General features: G+C 34.4%; 2 long non-coding RNA genes across 4 annotated transcripts; both read left to right on the top strand.

The window, feature by feature from the left end:
- Positions 1-4,479: 4,479 nt before the first annotated feature.
- Positions 4,480-6,012, top strand: LOC109047235. Its single transcript, XR_006157064.1, has 3 exons — positions 4,480-4,820; positions 4,920-5,016; positions 5,521-6,012. It is a non-coding gene; the product is annotated as an uncharacterized LOC109047235 (long non-coding RNA).
- Positions 6,013-6,733: 721 nt separating this feature from the next.
- On the top strand, positions 6,734-9,036 carry LOC109063468. Of its 3 annotated transcripts, none has more exons than XR_006157063.1 (5): positions 6,734-6,762; positions 7,532-7,651; positions 7,778-7,813; positions 7,906-7,972; positions 8,748-9,036. It is a non-coding gene; the product is annotated as an uncharacterized LOC109063468 (long non-coding RNA). The 3 variants fall into 3 exon arrangements; XR_006157061.1 differs by having other exon boundaries at positions 7,535-7,651; XR_006157056.1 differs by lacking the exon at positions 6,734-6,762 and having other exon boundaries at positions 7,303-7,651.
- Positions 9,037-13,835: the final 4,799 nt, after the last annotated feature.

Genomic DNA, 13,835 nt, shown 5'->3' on the forward strand with positions numbered 1-13,835 from the left:
TATTTTAGACAAAAATACCCTGTGACACTTAAATCAAATAACATTTAATATGACCTCATGTTCAGTTTCTGGAAGTACCTCAAAATTTTCTGAATTGGCTGGTTCCTAAAAAAATATTGTATTACAGAAGTATTTATCTATCATGCCATTGCTTGGAAAAATGATTCAAAGACCACATACTTGACTCTTTAAAATGTACATTATAACTAACAATTAACAGGTGTTTCTGTTTATTTGCCTTAAAAGTAAATTTTACTCAAATCAAAAACTTTTTTAGTTTAGTAACTTCTTACATAAATGAAATCACACAAACCTGAGATTCCATTTCAGAACATATGTCGCCATGTATTGTTTGGGCATCTTTTGCCTAAATGTTTTAAGATATAAATGGATAAGTGTTTGTCCACCATCAAATTGTAAAACAAGACAACTGATACTTATGCACTGATGAAAAAAAAATTAAAAGCTTAAGTTAGCATGAAACTGAAGTTGCGACTGACTTCATGTGGTGCTTGATGTCCAGCTGCCTCTCTCTGGACATAACAGTTACTGGGTGAAGCTTAATTAAGTTTATGGACAGGGTTTGGGAGACTTTACAAACTCCACTCATTACATACATAAATTGGCTGTTTGATTGGATTGTGAAAACTATTTTCATATTGAAAATAGTTTCACAAAAATAAACAAACAGATAAATTGTTTACAGTAACATTTAAAAAATGATATGATCAAAAATATAGCTCATGAAATCAACCACAAAACATTTTTATTGATTCATACACATTGTATTTTAACAACTGATGATTTCCGTGGATATCAATGTAACCTAATGCCTCTCTACATGAATTATTTACCTGCAACCTGCGCCTTTTGGTAGTTGCAGGCATCTCGGCCTCCACGTCCAAAAGATACTTCTTGTATGGGCCTCGCTGCGCCATTATCAGGTCGATTTGATTCAACAACTGTTTAACATTTTCTAAACAATATGTAAAGAAATATTAGGCACAGACGTATCGCTGCTAAACGGAAAAAAGACTAACATATTACTCACCTTCATGTCGTCCACGCCCGTACTGGTTGGATTCTGTTAGCTTACTGATTTAAGTCGACAAGACCTTGTTCCACGGCAAAGTTCCGATTTAAAAAAAAAAAGTAAAATAAAACTAAGTGATGAGTAACGTTACCCGTAAATAGACGTTTTGTAGGAAAAGATTTTATCAGTAGACAAGAGCTTGATAGCAGCCAGTACCGGGCTCACAGTTCAAAACGAAAAGGGCGCGAAATACGTATACATACCACTTACTGGCGTGTATGCGTACTCGCGTCGCGTGACGTCGCGTGCGTCAGCTCAGAAGTAAACGGACGGTTACAGTACAGTTTAAATTGTGGTTCCAGTTCCAGCTTGCTTAAGCTTAGCCTTTATTCAGATTAATTTGTGGGAAAATGGATGTGCCGAATTTCCACTGCCTTTTTTCATTTTTTGAAGAGGACTCGTTTGCTGTAGGGGACCTCAAGTGGGTAAACCTGAGTGGTTGCGGAGTGTCTAGGGACAAATTGAACCCACAACATTGGAAAAAAAGATACCGTGATAACAGTGAGATGGCCTGACAAAAAGGGCCAGTATCAGCTCTACACCGTCTATTGGATCAGAAACCCCACAAAAGTAAAGCATTCACACATCAGTGAAAATCCTGTTAAAATGTTTATTTTGCTCGCTGTCACTGTTCCCAACTAATAAGTTAGTCGTTGCTAACATTTCAGGACGGTCGAAGTTATTCACTCACATTTTAATTTTTTTGTCATGCAACTAAGAGTGTAAGTAACGTTACATAATTTCATACTGTAGGAAATTTCTAACCTGAAAAAAAAAAAAGTTGACAAATCAAAATAAAACTTTCGCCCTGAGGCGTCAAAAATGGACCTAAACTAAGCGAGTGACGTCACACAGGCACGATAAATATATCTAATAGCGTGAAAAGCTTTTAAGTGGATAAATTCAAATAAAAAATATTTTACTTTTTTTGGTGTTTTTATGCAATCAAACAAACTGTGTTTGAGGCCCAAAAATAACTGTACTGTAATGAAAATAAAAAAGATGGCAAATAAAAAGCCTTCAAGCTGTAATAAGAAAAACCAGTTGTATCAATTCTAGCAGTTTTATCAAGCCCACACAGATTCTGCTCTACTGTCAAATGCTTAAAAAAATTAAACCGCTTTTAGTAGAGGTTTAAATGTAATTTTGCACAAATTTATTTTCCAAACAGCTGATAAGCACAGTCTGATCAAATTAAGAGATCAGCTTATAAAGGGCTATGAAAGCGAAGAGGACTGTGGTCGTGGAAAAAGGAAGAGAAAAGCTCTTTGCATCTCTTCTGATGATGAAGAGCCTGCGGAGAAGGACATAATTAAGAAAAAGGTATGTAGCATGTGTTTAAAATAGTATCCAATTAAATTTATATAATCAAAACTGCAATATTGTAACTCTGCTAAGAAAAATTATATACTGTGATCTTCTACACTTTTACCTGAAAAGAGGCCTAGTCTCTTATCAAAACTGCTGGAAAAGCACAAGGAGCAGTTAATTGTAAGTGAATGCATCATGATTTAGTGCATGATTATAACTATTGTTAGCTGTAAATGGGTACATACATTGCAACAGTTTGTACTACCAATACTATATGTGTTTAGGGCAGTACAGCTGTACAGGAATGCACAAATTGCTGTGCCTTGAAAGAAAAAATAAAGCAGCTGGAAGAAGACAACAAGGTAGCTCTTCACTTGGACACCATAAATGGTAAACAACATTTCAGGCCTTCTCTGTAGTCTATGTAAAGATAGTGCATTGTTATAATTGATAGAGGTTTATAGGGGCTCTTTTTACATCTGGCCTCTTCATGCGTTTAATCTATTCGATCATGAAAAGATCAGGTGTAAATGCTCTCCGTAATGCATTCGAGGCAGATTTAAATCCAATCGCTCAAACCACTTCAGGAGGGGGTCTGGGCCACATTCCAGACAAAACTGGTGTAAATGCATCTGGTTGATGAAACCGCATATGTAAATTGTATTCCTCCCAACAATGCTAAAAAATAAATGTGTAAGAGCGTGTTATAAGCTATATGTCATGTAATAAAGCACAATTTATGAATCACTGTTTCAGAGTTGAAGAGCATGGTGTGTGTGCGCTGAAAGGGGGCTTAGAAGAAAGAAGTGCCCCTTCAAAGCATCAAAAACCCGCCATACTTGCACATCCACACTCATCGCAAGACAACCAAGTGGACCCCGTTGAGGATGATGTTAGTTTAGTTGTTGTTTTAAAGCACAATTCGTTGATAAAATAAAATTGTAAAAGCTGGATAAATTCTCTACTATTTTGTCATAAGGATTCAAATATTTTGACATAAATTGAATCTTTTATTAACTAAAAACGTGGGCAGGTACTCTTTAAAAAAAAAAAAAAAAACACTTAACTTAGGCCTTGAACAGAGACACATTTAGCTGTATACGTAAAAATTTTGTATTGTATCGGCGTTACGTCAAGCCTGGTCCCAGAGTGGATACATCTGATTCGGTTCAGTCTCGGCATCGGTGAGAAGATAATGGGCCAGAGCCGCTCCGACTCTACAAAAACACTTCTGGCTGACAGACGGCTTTTTCTCTCTGGGCCGATCTCGGCTGAAAGCTGCTGTACACGCGGCAGGTCCACACTCGGTGTAGTTGTGTGTTTTAACCTTCGGCCCGAGTTCGTTTGATCACAGACGGGGCGCTGCTAGAATGAAGCAAATCATCCGCCTGAGAAAACTTTTTTAGCGGTTAAATCCTGAGGAGCTTTCAGCGGGTAGTCACCAGTGGCGACCTCAGCAAAAACGTCACTCGCAAATTAATATTTATGGTCGCAAATGCGACTGTTTTAGTCCCATAAATAAACCCCAACTAACTTTTGTGCTGGTGCACCTAAGAAGAAAAGTTAGGCGCACCAGTGCAACCAGTGCAAAAAGTTAGTCTAGAGCCCTGCTATTTACAACCCATAAATTAACAAATAAAATATATAACTAATTAACAAACACAATCAAAAAACACTCGTACTGGTACTGTGCTAATTTATCTTTATCTGATCTTTATTTATCTCTTACACCGAGATCTGTAAGAAATGTTACGAACATAGATAAGATAACTGCTGATAGTGAGCTATGATGTCAGATCGCTCTTTCAACAGGAAAAAAATCCCACCTTTAATAGTCAATCATATTTACAGTACAAACCTTGTCAGTGAACTATGAGGGCAAAAAAACAAAACAGAAACAAAATAATCATTCATTAATCGTAATCGAGGTAAAATATTCAATTAATCGAGGTTTTGATTTTAGGCCATAATCATCCAGCCCTACTTTGCATTAACTAATGTTAACGAATACAACTTGATTTTGATAATATATAAGTTAATTGAAATTAACATTAACGAAGATTAGTAAATGCTGTAGAAGTATTATTCATTTTTAGTTCATGTTAACAAAAGTAGTTAACTAATGTTAACTAATAAAACCTTATTGTAAAGTGTTACCATTTTTTAAAAATGCCATTTTGGATGTTCTACTATTATTTTATTATGTTTTAGGTGACCATTGCTGATGGCGTTACAGTTAACAAAATACAGCTTATGCGATGCAACCATCAGAGACCTTCAAAACTTGTGTGTGATCTGCTTGGGGTGATGTTCACAATGGAGGAGCTGTCAACACACTCCTTAACTGGATTAAAGGGAGGTGCATCAGAGAGTGTGAAACCTTGCTTGAATAAGAAGCATGTCAATGCCATTTTTGGTATGATACTTCATACATTATTTTGTATTCATTATATTGTGTACGGTTGTGTTAATTGTCACTAAATATCTCTCATAATAGTTTTTAATTGATTTTTAGAGTACACTTTAAAGAAGTTTCCATCTGCAAATATTAACGAGCTAAGAGTGGCAGCAAGAAATAAATTAAACAATGCAAGCAAGCTGTTCAAGAAAGGGTAGGTTAAGACAGCAATTTTTGATCTTGGGCAAGTGATAGAATATTTGCCTTCCTATGACTTGAGTTTGAGCTGGTTCTAGCTGTTTGGCTGAGCAATGGGAGACGAGGGTATAATTTCAAATCGCAAATATGTGTAGAAGAAAAAAACATATCTCAATGTCAGATTTTTCCAAGATATAAAGCAAAATTTGCCTGTGAATGCTTTATATAAATACAATATATTTAGGTCTAAATCCCGGTGATCACTCATATCAATGTTATATATATCGTTATATCGTCCAGCCATAAAACTAACACCTAGTTTTTTTGTCAGTTTTCTTTTAAAAACATCCAATTATGCTTAATAAACCAATAACGCACGCCGGAGTAAGGTCGACTTTTTAGTTTTTTTGTCTCTTACTACAATTTCGTGCAGTATGTAAATGCATTAACCTGAGAAAAAAAAAAATAGTTTTGTGACCTCTGCTTTATGCTGATGTATTGTGTGTTTGTGTATTTACAGATCTTACCAAATTCTGGATGAGGAGTAAAGGAAGGATGTTGGATACAATTTCTGACTTTTCTATAAATCTATTTTAAAATACATTGTTTTATTAGTTATCTCTTTAGTGCATTAAATGTTATTACTTTGGACCCCAGTAAAAGACATTTGTTAAATGTGTTCAATCAGATGGGAAAAGGTAATAATAATACAACTGCCAAATCTTTTACTGTATGTCCTTATAGGTTTATTAGTCAATTTGGGTTCATTTTCTGCCTTTTGATTTTATTGGTTTGTATCTGACAAATTATATGAATCAGAAATAATTAAATAACGTGACAAGACTAAAATACAGTAAGAATACAAATCCAAATAAAAAAATAAAACCAAACTTTTCTGGACCAAAATTAAAAAAAAGTGTCAGGTAAGTTTTCAATCACATTTTCATCTTCAAACTGTATTTTCAACTTGTGGCTGCTGGTTCAAATATAAATTCTAACTATTACCTTAAAATAACATTAATGAATATATATGATACATAATCAATTGTTTTATTTTTTAAAAATCTTTTTTCCAGCCAACTATACCCCCATGAAAAAAAATTATAGGACCTGAAGAAAAGATGTGTTCTAATTCAAATGCATTTGTGATAAGTAAATTTGTACAAAAAAAAAAAAGTTACTTTTGTCAAAATAGTTTTAGTTTAACTTCCCAAATAAAATATGGATAAACATCTATATATGAAGTATTTGACTATGATCACACTTGGTGACATATATAGTGACAAAATCTCAACTAAGACAAATCTCAATTCTCAAATCACTTTCTAATCAAGTCACGTTTTGAAAAATCTCACTGAAAATGTTACTACATTTGACAGGTGTGGAAAAATGGCTCGAGAAAAACGAGTTCTCGTGGTGGTTGAAGCCGGTGCCTGGAAATGTGAAAATTTGTCGTTTGGAGATTTCTTTGTTACCCACCATTTCCTTCTGTGTGTAATGCATCTCACATTCACAGAACTTTGTTTTGGAAGCAGACTCAGGAAAGGAAGATGGAAGTTAACGGGAAGTTTATTGACAACAGTGAGCGGTACAGAAAAAAGCAGGTAAGTGAGATGCACAATGATAAATTGGAGAACTGGATTCTGGCGGTGAATGGAATGTTTCCACTTACAGGTGAGAGGACTGATGGATGATACAATGGGTGACAAGGCAGATACAATGGACAAGGACCGAGGACAAAGCTGGGAGATTGCTGGATGAGGTAAGGTAATGAGACCGGACAATGAGCTGGGGTAAGGTGTGTATTTATGATGGAGGTGATGAGTGTGATGATGAGGTGCAGGTGTGAGTAATCAGTATTCGGGAGACGGAGTGCACTGTGATTGGCTGTTGTGAGAACCTGGCAGATCTATAAACAATAGAAATTGAATTTGAATCTAAAATTGTTTTGTAATTAAAAAATCACCCTAAATCCACACAAAATTGTCTACCATGCACAGATCTTATAGGGTTAGTTCACCCAAAAATTCTGTCAGTAATTACTCACCCTCATGTTGTTCCAACCCCGTAAGACTTTCGTTCATCTTCAGAACACAAATTAAGATATTTTTGATGAAATCCAAAACGCATGCGCGAGAACTGAGAAGATGAAACTCACGATCATTTGATGGGAAAGTGAAATGTAAGCCATTAATTTTGCGGCATTGGTAAGGCACTTTTACGTTTTCTTGTTGGTTTCTCACGATTCGGACATCCAGGAAATGCACACTTTAGAACCATGTTAAACACACTACAGCCAGACCCATCTGCATGCGTCATCTTCTCAGTTCTCACGTATGCGTCGTGGCGCTCTCATGAACTCACATCAGAGGCCCACACTGAAGAAAATTAATAGTTGAATAAAGTCGTTATTTATATATTTTTATTTTTTGTGCACAAAAAGTATTCTCATTGCTTGATAAACTTCTAGATGAGCCACTTTAGTCACTTGGACTATTTTAACGATGTCTTTACTAACTTTTCTGGGCCAGCAGGATGAAATTACCTAGAAGCCTATGAAGGAGTGAGGCAGCTATCAAATTTCATCAAAAATATCTTAATTTGTGTTCAGAAGATGAACGAAAGTCTGACGGGGTTGTAACAACATGAGCGTGAGTAATTACTGATAGAATTTTCATTTTTGCGTAAACTAACCCTTTAAGCATTACATTTAATGATTTTGGACAACTTGTGACTGGCAAAAATGTCATTTCTAATTATCATCTTCTTTAATACAGACAAGAGAGAGTGTGAAACCATCAGCTGTTTGCTAGGTAAATAGTAAAGTCGTAGTGAATCCCATCAATAAACATATAATGATTATATGGTATGTACTGTATATCTCAATTTTTTTTTTGGTCCCCAGTCTGCTAAAAAGACCTGTCCAGTCTATACCAACATGAAAAAAAAAAGAATTCTTGGACTGAAAGAAAGTGAGTTCTATTGGCAAGTACATTTACAATCCAATGAATGTTTGTCTAACAAATGTCAGTATAACTCCCCAAATTAAATATGATAAACATTAAATGGATAATTAACTTACCAAAAAAAAATATCTTATATCTGTCATCATCTACTCAGACCTTTATGACTCCGTGGAACACAAAACGTGAACTTTGGAAGAATGTTCTGATTTGTTCTTACCATGTAGTGAAATATAACAGAGCCAATCTTTTTTTTAAATTGTAAAAGGAATAAAAAATAACCATAAAATAGGTCCACAAGACTCATGTACTGTTTTCCAGTTTGAAACAATACAATAGCTTTGGGTGAATAAAAACCCTTTCTTGATTATCTATCTGGGTATTTCTCAAATCTTTATTATTTATGCATTTAAGATTGAATTGAGTGTCTAGAGCTCTATCCCTTTGTTGGTTAGATGTCTCTACTCAAACCAATACTTTCTCCATCTCTTTTGTCCTTTATTCCAACCCATTTTCTCTTTTGTGAAATGATGTATATATGAGACTAGTACTTTTTGTTTTGTTGAACATTTCAAGAGTATACACTTTAAAGGAGAATACACTCAGCTGATCACATTCTTTCTGCTTGGCTTTTGGAGCCCTAATAATTTATGGGTTATTTATGAAAACACTGGCTGAATGGACATTATTGCACTTGGACATTGTTACATGGCTACTCGATAGTACAGTTGAGTATTCCAGCAAGCTGTGTGTGTTAATGTGGTGTGTATTCTTCTCATTTTAGCTCCTGCGTCCATTTGGGCTGAAGGTCAAGACAGAACCAAACCAAAGCTGGACTGTAACCTACTGGCCTATATGACAGACTTCATACTGACAACTACTGGCATGGATGCTGCATCACATGTTTTTGAACAAAAACTTTTTCACTTTGAATTTAAAGTGTGGAGTATTCCTCCCCCATGAGGAGACTCTATGTCTTCATCTCTTGTGAGTGGATATCATTTTAAACATTCTTTTACAGAACTGCTCATTTCTTCTGAATTTATTTTGTAGTATGTAAGAATTTTCCATTTTTTTAAGTAATGAAGTAATTCATTGTTAAGTAATGGTGTTGTAATCCTGTTAATATACAGTATAAATTGCAAATGTATGCTTGGGCACGTGTTAACAGGTTATAGACATTTAGAGGAGGTAGCTGTGTATTTAAAGGTGCTCTTAGTCATGTTTATTTGTACAATGTTATTTTTGTATATAAAAATACAGTGGAACAAATTGCTATTTCTATTTTATTTTTATATTTGTAAATGAGCAACTGAACCATTCAAAACAACAACTTAACAACAAAAAATTTTTAAAAACTTGTATAGTTTATTGTTTTATGTCACCTAAGAACAAATGCAAGTTTATATTTTCTTTCAGATTATGTAATTTCTGTAATAAAGTCTGTATCATGGGAACTTCTTTCTGTTGTTATTTTGTAGATGTTTGTTGTAACTAAAATGACTTAAATGTAATTCAAGATAATTTAGTAAAACCATATGGCTACACTGTAACCAATTTATGGTACATGATCCATGGTTTTAAAAACCATGGTTTGCTCCAAAGACCATGTTAACTATGGTTTTACTGTAGTATTACTACAATATAACTGTAGTAGAACCATGGAATCATAACCATGGTTTTTAAAAATACCAGTTACTACAGTCATGGAAAACTACAGTTTTACTATATTGTTACTACAATACAGTTGAAGTAAAACCATGGTTTTTAAAAACCATGGTTCGCACCAAAATACCACGGTTACTACAGTCATAGTTAACTACAGTTTTACTATAGTAAACCCATGGTTAATTTTCGTAAGGGTAGCTTTTCTGCATCAGAAACAGGTAACATGTTTCGTAGCTTGGCAGTGTTTCTAAGATGGAAGAATGCTGTTTTTGTAACACGGGAAATATGATTTTCAAAAGAAAAGTTACTGTCTAATTTAACACCCAGATTTTTGACAGTAGAGGAAGTAACAGTACATCCGTCTAACTGCACATTGTAATCTACGAGATTCTGTGTAATGTTTTTTGGTCCAATAAGTAATATCTCTGTCTTATCTGAATTTAATAGGAGAAAATTTTTGGTCATCCAATCTTTTACATTTTTAAACACAATCTGTTAGCTTATATAATTTAGAAGTTTCATCTGGTCTCGTTGAGATATATAGTTAAGTATCATCAGCATAACAGTGGAAACTAATCCTGTATTTTCTAATGATATTACCAAGGGGCAACATGTATATTGAAAATAGCAGAGGACCTAGGACAGATCCTTGTGGCACTCCATATTTTACTGGTGATAAATGAGATGACTCCCCATTTAGATAAACAAAGTGGTAGCAACTGGACAAGTAAGATCTAAACCATCTTAAAGCCTGACCTTGGATACCTGTATAGTTCTGTAATGTATCTATGAGTATGTTGTGATCTATGGTGTCAAACGCAGCACTAAGATCAAGTAAGACTAGCAATGAGATGCAGCCTTGGTCTGACGCAAGAAGCATGTAATTTGTAATTTTAACAAGTGCAGTTTCTGTGCTATGATGGGGCCTGAAACCCGGCTGAAAATCTTCATAGAAATCTTTTTTTTTTTTTTTTTTTTTGCAGGAAGGAGCACAATTGAGCAGACACAATTTTTTTCTAAAATTTTAGTCATAAACGGAAGATTTGAAATGGGTCTGTAATTTGCCAGTTCACTAGGATCTAGTTGTGGTTTCTTAATAAGAGGCTTAATAACCACCAGCTTGAATGGTTTTGGGACGTGACCTAAAGATAACGACGAGTTAATAATATTGAGAAGCGTTTTTTCTGCTACAGGTAACATCTCTTTTGGTAATTTAGTGGGTACAGGATCTAATAAAAATGTTGTTGGTTTAGATGCAGTGATAAGTTTATTTAGCTCTTCCTGTCCTATAGTTGTAAAATACTGCAGTTTATCTTTTGGTTGTGATGGATAAAACTAAAGTATTAGACGCTGTAGAATCTACATTTGTTATTGTATTTCTGATGTTATCTATTTTATCAGTCAAGAAATTCATAAAGTCATTACTATTTAACTGTGAGGGAATATTTAGATCGGGTGGCGTCTGGTTATTTGTTAATCTAGCCACTGTGCTAAATAAAAACCTTGGATTGTTTTGGTTTGTTTTATATGAGTTTGTGGATATGCTCGGCCCTGGCAGTTTTTAGAGGCCTGTCTATAGCTAGACATAATGTTTTTCCACGTAATTCTTAAAACTTCCAAGTTAGTTTTTCTCCATTTGCACTCAAGACTACTAGTTTCTTTCTTGAGAGCGTGGGTATTACTGTTGTACCATGGCACAGTACGTTTTTCTCTAACCTTTTTCAATTTGATGGGGGCAACAGCTTCTAATGTATTAGAGAAGATAGTGCCCATGTTGCCAGTCATTTTGTCTAGTTCATGTGTATTTATGGGTACACAGAGCAGTTGAGATAAATCGGGCAGGTTATTTACGAATCTGTCTTTGGTGGCTGGAACAGTAGTTCTGCCCGGATGATAACGCGAAGCCATATAGTTATTATCATCAATACGCAGAATTCATGATACAAGGAAATGGTCAGTAACATCATCACTTTGAGGTACGATATCAATATCAGTTAGATCAATTCCATGCGATATAATTAATTCTAGCGTATGTTTAAAACATAAGTGGGCCCGGTGACATTTTGCTTTACTCCAAAACAGTTTAATAAGTCAGTAATTTGTAATTTGCCAGTTCACTAGGATCTAGTTGTGGTTTCTTAATAAGAGGCTTAATAACCACCAGCTTGAATGGTTTTGGGACGTGACCTAAAGATAACGACGAGTTAATAATATTGAGAAGCGGTTTTTCTGCTACAGGTTCTTTAGGTTTCTTTAGGTTTACTGACTTAATAAGTCAGTAAACGCAAGTCCTAATGCTTCATTTGTATTATCAACGTGAATGTTAAAATCTCCGAAAATTAGCACTTTATCAGCGGTAACCAACAGGTCTGAGAGGAAATCTCCAATTTCTTTTAGGAATTCTGTATACGCCCCTGGTAGTCTATACACAGTAGCCAGAGCAAGAGATACAATAGATTTCTTTTGCATACAGATGGTAGACAACCAAAATGAGTAATGCCGCCGCGCGTACCGCCGCCGCAGGGCCGCGGCGTTAACTGCAAATCAGTCGCGTGTTAAAATCATTCGCGAAACTACCGCCAGGTGGCGCAAAGGGACGGATTGCGAACTGAATGTAATTGTAAAATGAAAGGAAGACGTAAAACAACAATAACATTATATTATACATTATAAACATCCTTAAAAGCCATTAAAAATAGGATAGTCTTAGGCTACAGTCTACTCATCTAAAAAAAAAATAAAAACCTTTACACAAAGGCTCTTATGCATGCTATTGTTTTTAAACAGTCATTATATATATATACGGATTAAAATGTTTTCATTTCGGTTCATTCTTGGTTTAAAAATAATAATAATAATAATAATAATAATAATAATAATAATAATCTTCAGGTTCCATTTGCAGAGCGAAATGAGAACGGTCCAGCATTTACAAATAATTCTTATTAACTCTGTTATTATTCTTGATTTTTCAAACTGCTAACACTTTGCATTTTTGAATTGTGCCTTTACTGTGTGACCAATAATTGTGAATTGTGACTTTGATCGCGCTGGTGCCTCACGCGCACATATTCATTGGAAACAGCAGTCGTTCACCGAGCCATGCGGCGCGAGCAGCGGGCCATTTTGGCATAATTTTGCTAATTATGATTTTTTTTTTTTCGTTGATACTGAAACACGTGTGAAATCCAAAGGCCTATTTTACCTAATGAATAAGAGTTTAGCTTCAAATGGGCAACATGTTTGGATTTGTCCCGAATGAAAGAGATAAGCCCAACATAATGTATCGCTTTAAATTATTTTTAATTATTATTATTTTTGTTGTTGTTTATAAGCCTATATTATTATATAGCCTGCTGCAATTATATTTACCCATTAGAATTATATATTTGTAATTCTTGTTCTGTTCTGATATTTTTTTTTAAATTTAAAGGATTTGTTGTAAAGTGAAGGGAACTAAAAATGTCCTGTTGGTACATTAGCCTATAGCATTATTAGGCCTGCCCTTATTATTTCTGAATGTAATAAAATGCAACTCTCACAAATGTAATTAATTTTTTAGCGGGTTTTCGTGTATGTTTTTATCCAGCTTTATTTTTCCATTGCATCTAAAAATGACTTTGTGCATCACATTCACTTCGTGAACAAACAAATATAACTTCAGATCAAAATGTTTGATATAAAGGTTGCTGTCACATTTTATACAGGAATTGTTCATTAAAAAAAAAAAAAATCAAATTATATTGTTAGTTTTATGCTAACATGCACTCAAGTCTTCGGATACTATACAAGATACAAGTTCATTTAGGCTAGCATGCACTGTGACATTTTACCGTTTCAACTTATAAACTCTTTGAGATTTTAAAGTCAGTTTAATAGTATTGAAATTCAAGTTGAATCTCGAAAAAAAAAATTAATTAAATTATTTCTATGAATTAATAAGTTAGCATGACTTTTTCATCATAGCATTTTTTACGAGCTATATTCGTTTTCTGAAACCAAGCAACCACTTTTTAAATCTATGAATCGCTCGCATATCTCCTACAACCTACAAATAAGGGCTAATAGAGGTTCTTTCTTTAATTTTTTATTTATAATGTTTATTCTTGAAGAAAATAAGTATTTATTCTTTAATAAAATAAGGGATCCAAATATTTGTAATGTACAATAATATAGGCCTATATCTGCCTGCAGTTAAAAAGTT

The sequence above is a fragment of the Cyprinus carpio genome, chromosome A4 (assembly GCF_018340385.1).
Source record: "Cyprinus carpio isolate SPL01 chromosome A4, ASM1834038v1, whole genome shotgun sequence".
NCBI lineage: Eukaryota > Metazoa > Chordata > Actinopteri > Cypriniformes > Cyprinidae > Cyprinus > Cyprinus carpio.